The 20,006-nt window shown below is 30.3% G+C and overlaps 1 protein-coding gene across 2 annotated transcripts in view; it reads right to left on the reverse strand.

Annotated features, from left to right (window-relative positions):
* blow (PH domain-containing protein blown fuse) overlaps nucleotides 1-11,875 on the reverse strand; it is a 76,782-nt gene extending 64,907 nt beyond the window's left edge. For both annotated transcript variants that reach the window (XR_012722498.1, XM_075308831.1), the window contains exon 1: nucleotides 11,757-11,875. The gene's annotated coding sequence lies outside the window, so the exon portion shown is untranslated. The remainder of the gene's footprint in view (nucleotides 1-11,756) is intronic.
* Nucleotides 11,876-20,006: the final 8,131 nt, after the last annotated feature.

Here is a 20,006-nt window from a genome sequence, read left to right on the forward strand (position 1 = left end):
AACAGAGGAAAGGTTATGGAATTCTCAAAATGTTGTCCATATCAACGACCTAGGAATGGGTATAATGCTGAATTTAAGAAAATCATCAGCACATTGTGAATTTGGAGCACATGTTGTCCCATCCACCATTTCCCGATTTCTCCGGATTCTATTATTTCCAAACTGAAGTAACTCGCTGAATGTCTTGTAACCCAGAATCCTAGATTTTTAGATCTTTAGGGGAATAGCTCCTGGACCATGATATCACTCGAAGACATGATTCCAGCTTGTTACCTATATTTTGTTCTTTAACATTTTTTTATTTTGGGACAACGTGATAGATAAGCTCAATATCGAATCAAGACCTAAAACATAAAATTTCAAAAAAGGGATATGGTCCTGTAAGCGAGGTCGTGATAGGTTAGGTTAGATGTATCAGGCTCACTTCGACTATTCAGTCAATTGTGATACCACAGTGGTGAACTTCTCTCTTATCACTGAGTGCTGCCCGATTCCATGTTAAGCTCAATGACAAGGGACCTCCTTTTTATAGCCGAGTCCGAACGGCGTTCCACATTGCAGTGAAACCTCTTAGAGAAGCTTTGAAACCCTCAGAAATGTCACCAGAATTACTGAGGTGGGATAATCCACCGTTGAAAAACTTTTTGGTGTTCGGTCGTAGCAGGAATCGAACCCACGACTTTGTGTATGCGAGGCGGGCTTGCTAACCATTGCACCTCGGTGGTCGTGATGGTCATTTGCCACTTTTTCTTATGCCACAAAGTTTTATTGGTTAATTTACCAATTACGCAATACTAGCTCCAAATACTATAACTGGTCATTTTCTAAATTGCTGACAGGCAATCTGTTCAACAAATCCCATACAATGATGGTACATGTTTTTGTTTTTATTTATTTCTTTTTTTTTTATAATAAAACTGTATCATTTTTCAAATATGTTTTTGAACAATAGTTTAATTAGATACTCTATACAATTGATATAATGAAAAGACGACGTCAGACAGATAATAATGTAAGCGAAAAATGAAATCATCACCAGCAGTGATGATGGCGCAGATGCCTTTCAAAAGAGATGAGAAAATCAACCAAAGCACTTTAGAAGTTCCATATCATCCTCAATTTTTCGTTTACTTCTTTTTGTTTCTTAGTTCTTCAATGGAAGAGGAAAAAAACAAAGAAATTATATACACTAAGAGTAAAAAGAAAGTAAGCATTAAATAAAATTCTTTTAATTTGCAACAATTGAAGATTTTGTGTGATGAAAAACTGTTTTGCATCGATAGTCAAAATGGACATGAGAAAAAATTCAAAATATGAATGACGTTTAGTACGCAGAAACAAATTTCACTAAACTTTGTTTTCAAATAATATTGGTATTTGATTTTTTATTCCAGAAAATATTCAAGGTTAGGTATAGTGGTAGCCCGTTATTTCAGACTCACATAGACTATTACGTCCATTGTGATACCACAAGTGGGAAAAATCTCATATTTGGAGAATTTTAACTAAAACATGATAATTGACATGGATTCAATTGAATTTTCAAAATTATTCAATTTAATATTTAATTGATTCAACGATTTTTTTTAATTAAGATAAAAATCAATCGCAAAAATTAATTTTTTTTGTTGAATCAATTAATTTTTATTTGACCCTTGTGATTGATACTATCATTTCTGTGATTGAAGACATTTCAATTAAAAATTAATTGGTTCAATTAATTTCGTGATTGAATCCAGCCTGTTATATTAGGCAAACTTAGACTATGCACTCCATTGTGATAACACAAGTGCTGCACTTTAAATTAAATAATTAAACAAAAATCTTTACATCCGATTTAACATGATTTTAGTGAAATTTTGTCAAATTTGAGAAAATTATACTTATTTTAATTATTTTTTGCGTACTTTAATGACATGAACTAAAAACGAGAAAAAATATTTTTATACTAAATTCGAAATTCGCACAAACTACATAGCAAACAAATTTGGAAGCTCTTCCAAAGGCACAACTTTAAAAGCACTTCCAATAGATGTACTCCCAAAGATGTTCTTTATTTCAACTACACAGGAAGTTCTTTTAATTCAATTATTTATAACTGGATTTTTTCTTATTTTTAATGGGTAAATTTAATTTTTATACCCTCCACCATAGGATGGGGGTATATTAACTTTGTCATTCCGTTTGTAACACATCGAAATATTGCTCTAAGACCCCATAAAGTATATATATTCTGGGTCAAGGTGAAATTCTGAGTCGATCTGAGCATGTCCGTCCGTCCGTCCGTCCGTCTGTTGAAACCACGCTAACTTCCGAACGAAAGAAGATATCGACTTGAAACTTGGCATAAGTAGTTGTTATCGATGTAAGTCGGATGGTATTGCAAATGGGTCATATCGGTCCACTTTTACGTATAGCCCCCATATAAACGGACCCCCAAATTTGGCTTGCGATCGCTCTAAGAGAAGCAAATTTCATCCGATCAGGCTGAAATTTGGTACATGGTCTCTAACATATTGTCTCTAACAACCATGCAGAAATTGGTCCACATCGGTCCATAATTATATATAGCCCCCATATAAACCGATCCCCCGATTTGGCTTGCGGAGCCTATAAGAGAAGCAAATTTCATCCGATTCGGCTGAAATTTGGTACATGGTATTGCTATATGTTCTCTAATGACCATGCAAAAATTGGTCCACATCGGTCCATAATTATATATAGCCCCCATATAAACCGATCCCCCGATTTGGCTTGCGGAGCCTCTAAGAAACGAAATTTCATCCGATCCGGCTGAAATTTGGTACATGGTGTTGGTATATGTTCTCTAATGACCATGCAAAAATTGGTCCCTATCGGTCCATAATTATATATAGCCCCCATATAAATCGATTCCCAGATTTGTCCTCCGAAGCCTCTTGGAGGAGCAAAATTCATCCGATCCCGTTGAAATTTGGAACATGGTGTTAGAATGTGGTCTCTAACAAACACGCAAGAATTGGTCCATATCGGTCCATAATTATATATAGCCCCCATATAAACCGTTCCCCAGATTTGATCTCCGGAGCCTCTTGGAGAAGCAAAATTCATCCGATCCGGTTGAAATTTGCAACGTCGTATTAGTATAAGGCCGCTAATATCCATATATAGCCGATCCCCAATCACACAAAAATTGGTCCATATCGGTTCATATTCATGGTTGCCACTCGAGCCAAAAATAAACTACCAAAATTTTATTTCTATAGAAAATTTTGTAAAAATGTTATTTCTATAGAAAATTTTGTCAAAATGTTATTTCTATAGAAAATTTTTTCCAAATTTTATTTCTATAGAAAATTGTTTCCAAATTTTACTTCTATAGAAAATGTAGTCAAAATTTTATTTTGTCAAAATTTTATTTCTATAGAAACTTTAAACTTAATTATATACGTATTTAATCGGCCTTTTTAGTTTAATATATACTACGTATGGACTACCTTGTAATTTAGAAGACGGTGTTAGGAAGTTTTAAGATACCTTGCCATCGGCAAGTGTTACCGCAACCCAAGTAATTCGATTGTGGATGACAGTCTTCAGTAGAAGTTTCTACGCAATCCATGGTGGAGGGTAAATAAGCTTCGGCCTGGCCGAACTTAGGGCCGTATATACTTGTTTTTGTTTCAAAAAATTAAAAACAGAGTATGCTTTAATAAAAGGGTACAAATTATTGCAATATTGTCGAAAAAAAATTCAAAATCCATTCAAGAAATAATGCGAATTTTTCAAAATATTTTAATTCAAACGTTTCGGACAAGCGTTAGAATGCATTAAAAATCATAAAAAAATTATAAAAATTATTTATTTGTAAAAATATTCACATCCAAAACACTGAATTTGATTCACAGAGTAAGAAGTGATGCAAATTCAGTGCAACGGCTGTTGAATTGGTGGACATCCGTCCTATGACAAGCCCGTGTTAAATTCATCACTTCTGCGCCAATTTTACACTACTTCCGGATCCAAAAAGAAAATTTTTACTACTTTTTTAGCGACGCTTTTTTACTGGGTACTTCATATTTTTTTTAAAATAAGTGAAGTTTACTTAAATTGCGTTCATAAGTATCTAAATTAGTATAGCACTAAAAAAAATTTATAATTTTTACCTCCAAATTTTTTCCTTAAAAATATTGAAATTTTCTTAAATGACAAAAAAGTATTATTTTTAATAAATTGTCTTCAGTTTATATTAACTTATTTATTTGGCTTTAAATAATCTGGGAAGTTCTTCAAAATAAATGAAATCGTCTTTAAATTTGTTGTATTATTTTAAATTTGTTGTATTATTTGTTGTAGGTTAGGTTAGGTTAGGTTATGTGGCAGCCTGATGTATCAGGCTCACTTAGACTATTCACTAATGGAAAAAGTTTCGTTATATTAACGAAATAACGTTAAAAGTCAGCCAATGAAACAAATTCGTTAATACAACGAATTTTTTCGTTAATATAACGAATTTTCTGCCAATCAACGTAACGTTTCGTAGTATTGACGAATATTTTCATTGTATTAATGAAAATGTTTCGTTATATCAATGAAAATTTTTCGTTGGTTGACTTTTAATGAAATTTTCTTTGTGTGTTCAGTCCATTGTGATACCACAGTGGTGAACTTCTCTCTTATCACTGAGTGCTGCCCGATTCCATGTTAAGCTCAATGACAAGGGACCTCCTTTTTATAGCCGAGTCCGAACGGCGTTCCACATTGCAGTGAAACCACTTAGAGAAGCTTTGAAACCCTCAGAAATGTCACCAGCATTACTGAGGTGGGATAATCCACCGCTGAAAAACTTTTTGGTGTTCGGTCGTAGCAGGAATCGAACCCACGACCTTGTGTATGCAAGGCGGGCATGCTAACCATTGCATCACGGTGGCAATGACCACAATGAAAAAAGTGTTCCAAAATAGATGTTTTTGAACACTTTATTTTAATGACGTTTTTTTCTTGAAAATTGCAAAATTTCTACTTGAAAAAGAGTCTAAATTTTAAAATTTAAATTTTTATTTAAAAACTTTTTAAAAGGAGTTTGATAGCACATGAAGAAAAAATCTAAAAAATGTAAAAACTCAAATTTAAAAGTCTATAAGTCTTAAAAGTATCCTTGCTTCAATTATCCGCCTCTTTGGCTCGGAATCAATTCCAAAATCATTAGTGTAAAGATAAAACCTTTGGTACCAGGCATGCCTTTTTTTCAGTGTGGGTTCACTTTTCTGGGTGTACTGTTTCCATTGCAGTTTGAACCAGTTTTTGTTAAAAATTAATTGGAACCAATTAGTTTCATTAATTTTGAAACCCAAAAAAATCTTTTTGTGTATATACTCTCATTTGATACTGACTGTAAATGTCTGCACCAAAAAGTTAAAGAAGGAACTTTCTTGTATACTTTTTTGTAGAAAAAAATCAAAACTTGTAAACCAAAACAAAATAAACCGCAATATGACGTTTCTGAGTGTTTTTCTGCTGTTTTTTTTTTACAGCTTTGCGGATGAGCTTAGCCGGCCAGCCATCCGCAAGCAATTCATTAACACCTGAATCATTGAGAAGGCTGTCATTTGAATAACAAATACACTTGGAGTAAGAAACTATGTTTGACACACTTTTCTAGACCATCCCACAATAGTTATACGGCTACATCTTGGCTAGGCTTTTTTTATGACAAAATTCTTCGCTTATTTTAGTGCAGTACTTTTTATTTACTCTTGAACAATGACTCGTTTAAATATGACAACAAGGAGAAATTAAGATAGTATTTCAAAAAAAAAAAAAATACAACTTCCGTTTATATTTTCAGTCTTACGGATGGGCTTGGTGGTTGGCTTGCTTCATTGGTTTTTTCTTGGCTTGTTAGTACCAGGGCAATTGCATTTCCTGTAATATTTCATATTTGATGCGTTGACTTAAGCTTTTCTATATTAACCATAAACTCTATTGAAGACAAACGAACAAAAAACAACAACATTAAATGACAACTAAGCAGCTTGGCCATTGGCAGTTATCAACAAGGCAACAGAAAAACTCATAAAACACTAGTCTGCATTTTTTATTAAGAGTTCGGTTCTAACCACGATATCAAAGTATGGGTCTTTAAGGTCTACGCCCGCGATATCACAACTCAGAGGGAAGTCACCATGGTGCAATGCCCGTTTTGCACACTCTGAGTTGCAAAAATTTTCCATGTTCCTTCAACGTCCAAAGTACAATTTTGCTCTAGGTCTCTAGATCATATTCATTGATCTAATCTTAGTTTTCGGCTCATAGTAATAGTGGTGACATTACACGCAAAAAAATAATTCTTTCCTCTCAAACGAAATTTTAGACAAACAAAGTTCGTTTCTCATTTGCTTTTCGCTGTAAGGAAGTGTATTTGGGAGAAAAGTATATACTTTTTGTGATAAACGTTTATTCTTTTCCAGGATGTAAAAACAATTTCATAAGGACAAACTCAAAAAAAAAAATTGCATTTCCCTCTAATTGCATTTTCCCTCAAATCTTTCTCACATCCACCATGTTTTTTAGTTCTTAACACCTTTTCCTGTAATACCAACAATGTAGAATAAATTATACGATTTTATAAATTTTTATTTTTTTTTTACCTTTCGCCTGGACGGAGAATCGAACCGCGGACCATGCACTTTGTAAGCCAACACACTAACCACTGAGCTATGTACCTGTTATGGTCATCAATAGATAAATATCCATATAAGTTATATTTATAGCATAGCTTGCGGCGCCCACGAACCGAATAAACAAAGTTTATTTAACAGAAACAAACATTTAGTTTGGCACCGTGGTGCAGTGGTTGCTACGTCCGACTTGCATGCCAAGGGTCGTGGGTTCGATCCCTGCTTCGACCAAATTTTTTTTGTTTTTTTTTTTACATATATTCCAGATATGTTCGGAAGATTCCGAAAAAAATGTTCAACAGTACATTGTAGTATATTAAATTTTGAACTGTAAAATGAGTCTTATTAAAGACCTAAAGTCAGAAAAGAACAGTGTTTGATATAAACGAAATGGACTGTGTTGTTGTTTCAAAAATAACTTTTTTTATTGAAAAAATAAAAATTTTGTAACAAACGAATTTTTTGGTGATAAAAGTTTAAAATTTTCGAAGCAATTCAAAAAACTCTAACAAAAGAAAAACGTTTTCGGTACACGTTTTCCAAACGTTTTTTTTCTTTGCGTGTACTGAGTGTTACAAAGCTTCTCTAAGTGGTACCCCGTTCATACTCGTCTAGAAAAAATGAGTTCCATTATATTCGTGAATAATTCTTATTTAGCACAGATTGACAGAGATAGGCACAATTGGCTTTCTGTTCATTTTTGGATAGCCTTCATATAAGTAAATACGGTATCTGAAACGATGTAACAAATTCTCAAATTTCTTCTAATCAAACGCCAATAGTTTTTCAGCGCTGGATTATCTCCTCTAAGTAATGCTGGTGACATTTCTTCTCTAAATGGTTTCATCCTAATATGAAAAGCCATTCGGAATTCTAAATATAACAATATTATCAATAAGGTTAGGTATAGTAGCAGACCCTTATTTTAGGCTCACTTAGACTATTCCGTCCATTGTGATACCACACAAGTGTTGAACTTCTCTCTTATCAATGACTGGTGCCCGATTCTATGTTTAGCTCAATGACAAGAGACCTCCTTTTATAGTCGACTGCGAATAGCCTTTCACATTGCGTTGAAACCACTTGGGGAAGCTTGGGATAATCCACCTCTGAAAAACTTTTTGATGTTTGGTCGAATCTGGGATTCAACCCATATGTTAATGGCCTCCGTTTTCTGGGATGCGCATGAAATAATTTTTATCGATTATCTTGAGAAGGGAAAAACCACCAACAGTGACTATTATATGGCGTTATGGGAGCCTTTGAAGGTCGAAATCGCGACAAAACGGCCCCATATGAAGAAGAAAAAAGTTGTTCCACCAAGACAACGCACCGTACCACAAGTCATTAAGAACGATGGCAAAAATTCATGAATTGGGCTTCGAATTGCTTCCCCACCCACCGTATTCTCCAGATCTGGCCCCCAGCGACTATTTCTTATTCTCAGACCTCAAAAGGATGTTGCAGGGAAAAAATTTGGCTGCAATGAAGAGGTGATCGCCGAAACTGAGGCCTATTTTGAGGCAAAACCGAAGCAGTACTACCAAAATGGTATCAAAAAATTGGAAGGTCGTTATAATCATTGTATCGCTCTTGAAGCGAACTATGTTGAATAATAAACACGAATTTTGACAAAAAAAAATGTGTTTTTCTTTGTTAGACCGGGGACTTATCAGCCAACCTGTTATAGTTAGGTTAGTGGCAGCCCGTTATTTTAGGATCACTTTGGCTATTTGGCTAACATTACCTAACCTATCAATGAGTGTTGACGTTTTTCTTTTTAGTTCAATGATAAGGAATAGGAATTTGCAATCTGCGCTGAAAAAAAGCATGCCAGGTTCCAAAGATTTTGTCTTTACACTCAGCGTTGCCACAATGCATTTTTATTTTGGACCAACATTTTTCCACAATTGGACCAAAATTCATACCTGCGGACCATTTTTCTAAATTAAATTAATCTCAAATTTTTATTTTAATGCAAAATTTTTATTTTTCTTTATTTCTATAAAAAAAATGGTGTGAAACTTTTATTTCTATAGAAATTTTTTTCAAGAATTTATTTCTATACAAAATTTTGTCAAAATTTTAGTTCTATACAAAATTTTGTCAAAATTTTATTTCCATAAAAAAATTTGTTAAAATTTTTTTCTATAGAAAATGTTGTCAAAATTTTATTTCTATAGAAAATTATGTCAAAATTTTATTTCTATAGAAAATTTTGTCAAAATTTTATTTCTATAGAGAATTTTGTCAAAATTTTATTTCTATAGAAAATTATGTCAAAATTTTATTTCTATAGAAAATTTTGTCGAAATTTAATGTCTATAGAAAATTTTGTCAAAATTTTACATCTATAGGAAATTTTGTCAAATTTTTATTTCTATAGAAAATTTTGTCAAAATTTTATTTCTATAGAAAATTTTGTCAAAATTTTATTTCTGTAGAAAAATTTGTCCAAATTTTATTTCTATAGAAAATTTTGTCAGAATTTTATTTCTGTAGAAAAATTTATCCAAATTTTATTTCTATAGAAAATTTTGTCAAAATTTTATTTCTATAGAAAATTTTGTCAAAATTTTATTTCTATAGAAAATTTTGTCGAAATTTAATGTCTATAGAAATTTTTGTCAAAATTTTACATCTATAGGAAATTTTGTCAAATTTTTATTTCTATAGAAAATTTTGTCAAAATTTTATTTCTGTAGAAAATTTTGTCAAAATTTTATTTCTATAGAAAATTTTGTCAGAATTTTATTTCTGTAGAAAAATTTGTCCAAATTTTATTTCTATAGAAAATTTTGTCAGAATTTTATTTCTGCAGAAAAATTTATCCAAATTTTATTTCTATAGAAAATTTTGTCAAAATTTTATTTGTATCGAAAATTTTGTCAAAATTTTATTTCTGCTGAAAATTTTGTCAAAATTTTATTTTTATGGAGAATTTGGTCAACATTTTATATCTATAAAAAATTTTGACAAAATTTTATTTCTATAGAGAATTTTGACAAAATTTAATTTCTATAGAAAATTTTGTCAAATTTTTATTTCTATAGAAAATTTTGTCGAAATTTAATGTCTATAGAAAATTTTGTCAAAATTTTACTTCTATAGGAAATTTTGTCAAAATTTTATTTCTATAGGAAATTTTGTAAACATTTTATTAGTATCGAAAATTTTGTCAAAATTTTATTTCTGCTGAAAATTTTGTCAAAATTTTATTTTTATGGAGAATTTTGTCAAAATTTTATTTGTATAGAAAATTTTGTCAACATTTTATTTCTATAGAAAATTTTGACAAAAATTTAATTTCTATAGAAAATTTTGTCAACATTTTCTTTCTAGAAATTAAAAAATTACCGATTTGACAAAAAATGGACCAAAATGAATCAAATTCCATTTGGTCCGACCATCGAACCAAATTTCAAAATTAATAATTTTTTGGACCAAGTTTGGCCTGATCGGACCAAAATGGCAACTCTGTTTACACTAATGATTTTGGTATTAATTCCGAGCCGGGTAATTGAAGCAAGGACACATTTAAAACACAATTTTCTCCTTTAAATTTGAGTTTTGCGTATTTGATTCTAGGAAACAAATTATATTTTATTATTTTTTCAGCATTTTTCGACTTTAAGAGTAAATTCTGCTATGTTTCAAGTAAAAAACGGCTTTAAAAAAGTGTTAAAAACATCTCCTACACAGAAAAAATATGACCAAAATATTCCCAATTAAAAATTTGATTGAAGTTGAAAAGCTTTTCAATTAATAACTTAATTGATACTATTAATCTTTAAATCAAACTAGAAACCAACCTAAAGTCAATCAAGTCAATGATTGAAAATTTTTAAATTTTCAATTTAAAAATTAATTGATACAATTAACTTTTTAATCAAACTCAGAAGAATAAGACAGTTAAAAAATTATGGATATATTTTTTAAATGCTTAATTATTAGTATTATTATTATTTTTTTTTTTGATACTACAAACTTTTGAATCAAACTAAAAAGGATTAAAAATAGTTATAGAAAGTGATTGAAATATAGTATAGGATACAAATAGTTTCGTTTTTATTTAAAAATTTATTGAATTTTGCAATCAACATTAAAAAATAATTGAATCAATTAAACAATTAATTGAAATTTGCTAATGAAATCAATTACTTTTTTAATCAAGTATTTTTCTGATGCTCAATTAAAACTGTGACTGATACTACATTTTCGTGATTGAAGAAATTTCAATTAAAAAATTTATTGGATCAATTAATTGTGTGATTGAATCTGAAATTTTTGTTTGTATATTTTTAAACGATTTTTGGCTTTGTAGCCAAATTGCAAAAAGTCAACAAAATTTAAATACGATTTCATTAATTTTGAATATATTTTCTGAAGTATTAAAGCCATGTTGATCTTAGTAAAACGACATTTTCTTTCATGTTAGGATACCCAATTTTTACTCGAACTATAAGGACAAAACGAATTCATTGAAAAGTTTGACGACTTTTGTTCAAAGAAATGTGTCTTCTATGCTAAGCATAATTCGCATTCCTATATTAAGAACATGAAAGCTTTGGCCTCACGACAATATTTTTTTTTCAGTGCACTGCTATTATTTGGTTGTGAAAAATTTTAGTCGTATTGGTTTCCAAATATGAGTTCATTCCCAAATTCTTTCACCGGTCACATCCTAGTTGTGAGTCAAATGGAATAGCTTTGGTTTGGATATGTATAGTCATCACAAATTTTTAACTTTTTTCTATGTACCCTTTTAAAATATTTTTTTATAATTTTTAGATATATATTTTTTTTTACTAAGAAACGTTTTTTACATTTCTGGGTTTCAAACCGTTTTTAAGCAAATATTTTAAATATGGATGAAAGATAAGTAGAATTAATTAGAAATTCCACATTTTTCATTTGAACATAAAATTTCGAAATAACTCAATGTAGTCCAGTGTAACAGAAAGTATACAAAAACTACAAACAATATCCGCCAGATCGAACATCAAGTACACACCACAATAATTCTACAACGTTTGGTCAATGACAGTACTCTCTACAAGAGAAAGGTAAAAGTAGGAGATGGCAAAATAAGAAACAAACCTTCTTGGAACGGCATAAAATTAAGTTCTATCTTTTCCTTTATGATTTCTAGCACCAATCATTAATTTTTTTTTGTGGGATTTTCAAAGGCTTTATTTAAGAAACTTTCAATAGAATTAGTTTTCTTCATTTGATTATGTCAAAATTTTATTTCTATAGAAAATTTTGTCAAAATTTTATTTCTATAGAGAATTTTGTCAAAATTTTATTTCTATAGAAAATTATGTCAAAATTTTATTTCTATAGAAAATTTTGTCGAAATTTAATGTCTATAGAAAATTTTGTCAAAATTTTACATCTATAGGAAATTTTGTCAAATTTTTATTTCTATAGAAAATTTTGTCAAAATTTTATTTCTATAGAAAATTTTGTCAAAATTTTATTTCTGTAGAAAAATTTGTCCAAATTTTATTTCTATAGAAAATTTTGTCAGAATTTTATTTCTGTAGAAAAATTTATCCAAATTTTATTTCTATAGAAAATTTTGTCAAAATTTTATTTCTATAGAAAATTTTGTCAAAATTTTATTTCTATAGAAAATTTTGTCGAAATTTAATGTCTATAGAAATTTTTGTCAAAATTTTACATCTATAGGAAATTTTGTCAAATTTTTATTTCTATAGAAAATTTTGTCAAAATTTTATTTCTGTAGAAAATTTTGTCAAAATTTTATTTCTATAGAAAATTTTGTCAGAATATTATTTCTGTAGAAAAATTTGTCCAAATTTTATTTCTATAGAAAATTTTGTCAGAATTTTATTTCTGCAGAAAAATTTATCCAAATTTTATTTCTATAGAAAATTTTGTCAAAATTTTATTTGTATCGAAAATTTTGTCAAAATTTTATTTCTGCTGAAAATTTTGTCAAAATTTTATTTTTATGGAGAATTTGGTCAACATTTTATATCTATAAAAAATTTTGACAAAATTTTATTTCTATAGAGAATTTTGACAAAATTTAATTTCTATAGAAAATTTTGTCAAATTTTTATTTCTATAGAAAATTTTGTCGAAATTTAATGTCTATAGAAAATTTTGTCAAAATTTTACTTCTATAGGAAATTTTGTCAAAATTTTATTTCTATAGGAAATTTTGTAAACATTTTATTAGTATCGAAAATTTTGTCAAAATTTTATTTCTGCTGAAAATTTTGTCAAAATTTTATTTTTATGGAGAATTTTGTCAAAATTTTATTTGTATAGAAAATTTTGTCAACATTTTATTTCTATAGAAAATTTTGACAAAAATTTAATTTCTATAGAAAATTTTGTCAACATTTTCTTTCTAGAAATTAAAAAATTACCGATTTGACAAAAAATGGACCAAAATGAATCAAATTCCATTTGGTCCGACCATCGAACCAAATTTCAAAATTAATAATTATTTGGACCAAGTTTGGCCTGATCGGACCAAAATGGCAACTCTGTTTACACTAATGATTTTGGTATTAATTCCGAGCCGGGTAATTGAAGCAAGGACACATTTAAAACACAATTTTCTCCTTTAAATTTGAGTTTTGCGTATTTGATTCTAGGAAACAAATTATATTTTATTATTTTTTCAGCATTTTTCGACTTTAAGAGTAAATTCTGCTATGTTTCAAGTAAAAAACGGCTTTAAAAAAGTGTTAAAAACATCTCCTACACAGAAAAAATATGACCAAAATATTCCCAATTAAAAATTTGATTGAAGTTGAAAAGCTTTTCAATTAATAACTTAATTGATACTATTAATCTTTAAATCAAACTAGAAACCAACCTAAAGTCAATCAAGTCAATGATTGAAAATTTTTAAATTTTCAATTTAAAAATTAATTGATACAATTAACTTTTTAATCAAACTCAGAAGAATAAGACAGTTAAAAAATTATGGATATATTTTTTAAATGCTTAATTATTAGTATTATTATTATTTTTTTTTGATACTACAAACTTTTGAATCAAACTAAAAAGGATTAAAAATAGTTATAGAAAGTGATTGAAATATAGTATAGGATACAAATAGTTTCGTTTTTATTTAAAAATTTATTGAATTTTGCAATCAACATTAAAAAATAATTGAATCAATTAAACAATTAATTGAAATTTGCTAATGAAATCAATTACTTTTTTAATCAAGTATTTTTCTGATGCTCAATTAAAACTGTGACTGATACTACATTTTCGTGATTGAAGAAATTTCAATTAAAAAATTTATTGGATCAATTAATTGTGTGATTGAATCTGAAATTTTTGTTTGTATATTTTTAAACGATTTTTGGCTTTGTAGCCAAATTGCAAAAAGTCAACAAAATTTAAATACGATTTCATTAATTTTGAATATATTTTCTGAAGTATTAAAGCCATGTTGATCTTAGTAAAACGACATTTTCTTTCATGTTAGGATACCCAATTTTTACTCGAACTATAAGGACAAAACGAATTCATTGAAAAGTTTGACGACTTTTGTTCAAAGAAATGTGTCTTCTATGCTAAGCATAATTCGCATTCCTATATTAAGAACATGAAAGCTTTGGCCTCACGACAATATTTTTTTTTCAGTGCACTGCTATTATTTGGTTGTGAAAAATTTTAGTCGTATTGGTTTCCAAATATGAGTTCATTCCCAAATTCTTTCACCGGTCACATCCTAGTTGTGAGTCAAATGGAATAGCTTTGGTTTGGATATGTATAGTCATCACAAATTTTTAACTTTTTTCTATGTACCCTTTTAAAATATTTTTTTATAATTTTTAGATATATATTTTTTTTTACTAAGAAACGTTTTTTACATTTCTGGGTTTCAAACCGTTTTTAAGCAAATATTTTAAATATGGATGAAAGATAAGTAGAATTAATTAGAAATTCCACATTTTTCATTTGAACATAAAATTTCGAAATAACTCAATGTAGTCCAGTGTAACAGAAAGTATACAAAAACTACAAACAATATCCGCCAGATCGAACATCAAGTACACACCACAATAATTCTACAACGTTTGGTCAATGACAGTACTCTCTACAAGAGAAAGGTAAAAGTAGGAGATGGCAAAATAAGAAACAAACCTTCTTGGAACGGCATAAAATTAAGTTCTATCTTTTCCTTTATGATTTCTAGCACCAATCATTAATTTTTTTTTGTGGGATTTTCAAAGGCTTTATTTAAGAAACTTTCAATAGAATTAGTTTTCTTCATTTGATTTATTTTCTACATATTTTTTATCACTATTATATTATTAGTAATCATTATATTTTTTAGCACAACAAGTAAGCGGCACGCGCAAGCGCATGAATCACTGTAATTCCTTATGAGGTGTAACAATTAAAGTGTTTTGTTTTTTATTTACGGTTGATAGAGTGGGGTTGGAGGTTTATTTTTGTTATTATTATTTTACGTTTTTTCTTTGTCTTCCTCTTTTGCAAATATATCACGAAGTCATTTACAAAAATTGCCTTTAAAACAACATTTTTCAATCGTATTTATTTTTTGTTTTTCATTCTAACTTCTTTTTGTGGTTCGTGCGTCAACGTTAACGTTTGCGATGAGACTGAAGAGCGAACAAAATCCATTTGCCATATGAAGCAGCAGTAGCACCAGCAGCAAAGGCACTATGACACCACAGAGAACGAATCAAAACAGATAAACAGACAACCAGCCGGAGAGACACACAAACGCACGGTATACAAAAAAATCTCCCCATAATGTCCCCTAACGACAAACATTCAAGCACACACAAGTGGCCCCATGCAGTGTAAAGAGGAGGAAATAAAATGCGGTGGATCTTGCCACTGGAGTAGTTCAACCAAGTCATACTGTATGTATGTGGTATAAATTGAACCTAATGTGTTTGTGTGTGCGTTTAGTTGGTGTAAGTAGACTAATGTACTCATATAAGAGGAGTGTAATTCATTACTCTTCTCGTCGTCATCGCTGCTTGCCGTATATGCAGAATAACGACAATGGCTTCAACTACATCGTGAATGGCTTTTATACAACCGATGATGTACGAATAAATGTGAGCAATAAATATAGTAAAGACAGTGGCGTTTGTTCTATTCTTTTGTCTCCTGTTGAATAAAGCGGAAATGGTGTTGCCACATAGCGCTAAATTAATTCATGAGCTTTTTCAACAGGCGCTAAAAATTTTGACAATAACCTTTTAAGATCATGTACTTGCATCGGTTGTTGAGGGGGAATATTGTATTTATCGGGTCACCTTCGTATATTGAAAACTGCGCCGATAGAAACGCTATTTAACAGACATGCACACTCAAAAAAAAAGTGAACCCTTATGACAATTTAATTATATTTTAGTTCATGGAATTATTATATTTTAAGAAAGTAAAGGAACTGAAAAATTATACACAACAAATGAAACATAAAGATGTACTACACTGAAAAAACAGCGAACCCACCAGGAAGAAAAATTTTGGTTAATTTTAGAAAATTTCGATTAATTTTTGAAATTGTTTAACTAAACAGTATTACAAACACTGACATCACGCCGATATCACAAAAATAAGAAGATATTTTTCGACAAATTCAAAAAAATTTATTAGACATACCCCCATGTTCCGATATCCACTTCAATTCCACTTCCACTATTCACGTCAAATCCACGAACGTGAAAATTTGGTGTTCTTAATTCCACGAAAAGTTATTTTTTGAACTTTTCTGTAACCAGCTGGGTTGCACAAATCACCCAAAAATTCACTAAGGCGGAAATCAAAATAAGTGGAATCAATAGACGTATTATAATTTATTATTTTTTTAATTAAAAATGACGCAGTTTTAATAAAACTCATGTATTATATATAAAACATTTCAAATTTTTTACGCGAGTACTTTTTTTAACCGGAAATACACCCATCTTGGACATAATTCAACTTTCACCAAAACGAAAATTCCGGTGAAAGTGGATTGTAGGACACGAAAATCGTGGAATTGATTCACATTCACCTGGAAGTGGATTTGGGAACATGGGCAATAATTAATTTGTTGCACTTGTTAAAGAAAATTTTATAGTTTGAAGGAAATTGCAAGAATGTCTTTAGTGCCATATGAAGTTCAAGATGGGTGCATAATTGGTGAAATGTACAAATTTTAAAAAATTGTGAACTACTTTGTGGGAGAAACGAATTTAGTTAATCTTTATGCTCCATTTGTGTATAATTTTGTCCTCCGTGTTAGTTTATTTAACTAGCATACGCAAGAAAAAAATATTAAAGTCTTGGAAACTTTCTTAAAAAGTAATAACTCCATGAACTAAAAGAGAGTTAAATCGGCTTTAGTGAACTGTAGGGTTCACTTTTTTTGAGTGTAAATTCTTATTTCCCACAAAATAGCTCAGAATTTTTTAAAATTTGTAAATTTTACCTATTGTTTGTAAATTTTTCAAATAATCTTTAACTTCGTATGATATATTTTCAACTATAATTTTTATACCCTCCACCATAGGATGGGGGTATATTAACTTTGTCATTCCGTTTGTAACACATCGAAATATTGCTCTAAGACCCCATAAAGTATATATATTCTGGGTCGTGGTGAAATTCTGAGTCGATCTGAGCATGTCCGTCCGTCCGTCCGTCTGTCCGGCTGTCCGTCCGTCTGTGGAAATCACGCTAACTTCCGAACGAAACAAGCTATCGACTTGAAACTTGGCACAAGTAGTTGTTATTGATGTAGGTCGGATTGTATTGAAAATCGGCCATATCGGACCACGTTTACGTATAGCCCCCATATAAACCGATCCCCAAATTTGCCTTGGGGAGCCTCCCGGAGCAGCAAAATTCATCCGATCCGGTTGAAATTTGGTACCTGATGTTAGTATACGGTCTCTAACAACCATGCAAAAATTGGTCCATATCGGTCCATAATTATATATAGCTCCTATATAAACCGATCCCCAGATTTGACCTCCGGAGCCTCTTGGAGGGGAAAAATTCATCCGATCCGGTTGAAATGTGGTACCTGATGTTAGTATACGGTCTCTAACAACCATGCAAAAATTGGTCCATATCGGTCCATAATTATATATAGCCCCCATATAAACCGATCCCCAGATTTGACCTCCGGAGCCTCTTGGAGGGGCAAAATTCATCCGATCCTGTTGAAATTTGGTACCTGATGTTAGTATACGGCCTCTAACAACCATGCAAAAATTGGTCCATATTGGTTCATAATTATATATAGCTCCCATATAAACCGATCCCCAGATTTGAACTCCGGAGCCTCTTGGAGGAGCAAAATTCATCCGATCCAATTGAAATTTAGTACGTGGTGTTAGTATATAGTCTCTAACAACCATGGAAAAATTGGTCCATATCGGTTCATAATTATATATAGCTCCCATATAAACCGATCCCCAGATTTGACCTCAGGAGCCTCTTGGAGGAGCGAAATTCATCCGATCCAGTTGAAATTTGGTACATGGTGTTTGGTATATGGTATCTAACAACCATGCAAAAATTGGTCCATATCGGTAATTATATATAGCAAAAGTCATCCGATGCGGTTGAAATTTGGTACATTTTGTCAATATATGGCCTCTAACAGCCATGTAAAAATTGGTCAATATCGGTCTTTAGTTATATATAGCCGATGACTTATTACACAAAAATTGGTCCATATCGCCAAAAATAATCTACCAAAACTTTATTTCCATAGAAAATTTTGTTAAATTTTATTACTATAGAAAGTTGTGTCAAAATTTCATTTCTATAGAAAGTTTTGTCAAACGTTTATTTCTATAGAAAATTTTGTCAAAATTTTTTTTTTTGTCAAACTATATTATATACGTATTTAATCGGCCTTTTTTTGTTTAATATATACCCCGTATGGGCTAACTTACAATTTAGAAGACAGTGTTAAAAAGTTTTACGATAACTTGCCATCGGCAAGTGTTATCGCAACCCAAGTAATTCGATTGTGGATGACAGCCTTTAGTAGAAGTTCCTACGTGGTGGAGGGTACATAAGATTCGGCCTGGCCGAACTTCCGGCCGTATATACTTGTTTTCCTTAAACTACGATTTTTTTAACAAGTGAAAAAAAAATAATAATGTCTATTTCTTAGTTTCTGTGTTTGTAATACAGTTTAGTTAAAAATTTCTAAAATTAACCAAATTTTTCTAAAAATGAACCAAAAATTTCTCGTTCTCTGTGTTTTTAGTGCAGATATCAAGGAGATCTGATAAAATTTGGTAGTTTGATGTTAGATGTTTGAAAGTAAAATAAGTCAATCGGGCTACATGGACATTAGGGTAAGCAAATAACCTTTTTTATGGGTTTCGGTTTATCCGAAAATCCAATTTTTTTATTCCCAAAACCGGTTAACTGGTTAAAACCGACAAAATATCAATGAAAATGAGTTGTTAAAAATTTTGTAATAAAATGAATAAAAAATATAAGGAGTAATTCATGTTGCACCTTAAGTAGGATAATCTGAAGAGAGATATCGGACTAGAAGAGCATTCTTATGGGTATATGGGTATAATATGTTTCTAGTGAAAACGAGTTGAGTTCTTCAATACGGTTTTAAACAAAATGCACCATTCGGAGGAAACACATGACAAAGTAGATAGAAATTTCATTGAAATACAGGAACCCGGTTTTCGGATTATTGCTTAGTACAAAGTTCGTTTCTGCAAAAAAAGAATATCTTGATCTATCTCCGTAAATAGGGTCTCAAACCCAGGTATGTTAACTTAAATATGCGAAATAATATGCCTAATCTTTGGCTCTGAATCAATACAAAAATCCTTAAGGGAAGGTCAACATCTTTGGATCCAAGTAAACTTTTTTTTGAGTGCAGTAAATGGACATTTATACAAAACCTATAGCTTATACTTTTGCGGGTTCTTTTTTGTATTTTTTCTCACACATTATATATTATAGGCCAAATAGCGCTTATTTTCGTAAGGCCATTTGGTCACAATTCAAGAATCAAGTTTTCAAAACAAGCTCATATAGCTCTTGAAGTAATTGAGGTAGATTCTCAATATGACAATTTTTGTTCTACATGCTGTTAGTACAAGTAAAAACAGAAGAAAAATTAAAGTTTTTAATATTAGATTTATTTCGGTAGTGAAAGGGTTAATTTAGCTTTAGTTTCCCATTTTTTTGAGAGCAGATTCCGAAAACTTATATTTTCCAAATTTTAGAAAAAAATTAATTTTCTATGAAAAACTTCATAAATGAACATTTTCTATGAAAAACTTCATTAATGAACTTTTTCTTTCAAAAAATGTATTAATGAAAAAAAACTAT

The sequence above is a fragment of the Haematobia irritans genome, chromosome 5 (genome assembly GCF_050003625.1).
Source record: "Haematobia irritans isolate KBUSLIRL chromosome 5, ASM5000362v1, whole genome shotgun sequence".
NCBI lineage: Eukaryota > Metazoa > Arthropoda > Insecta > Diptera > Muscidae > Haematobia > Haematobia irritans.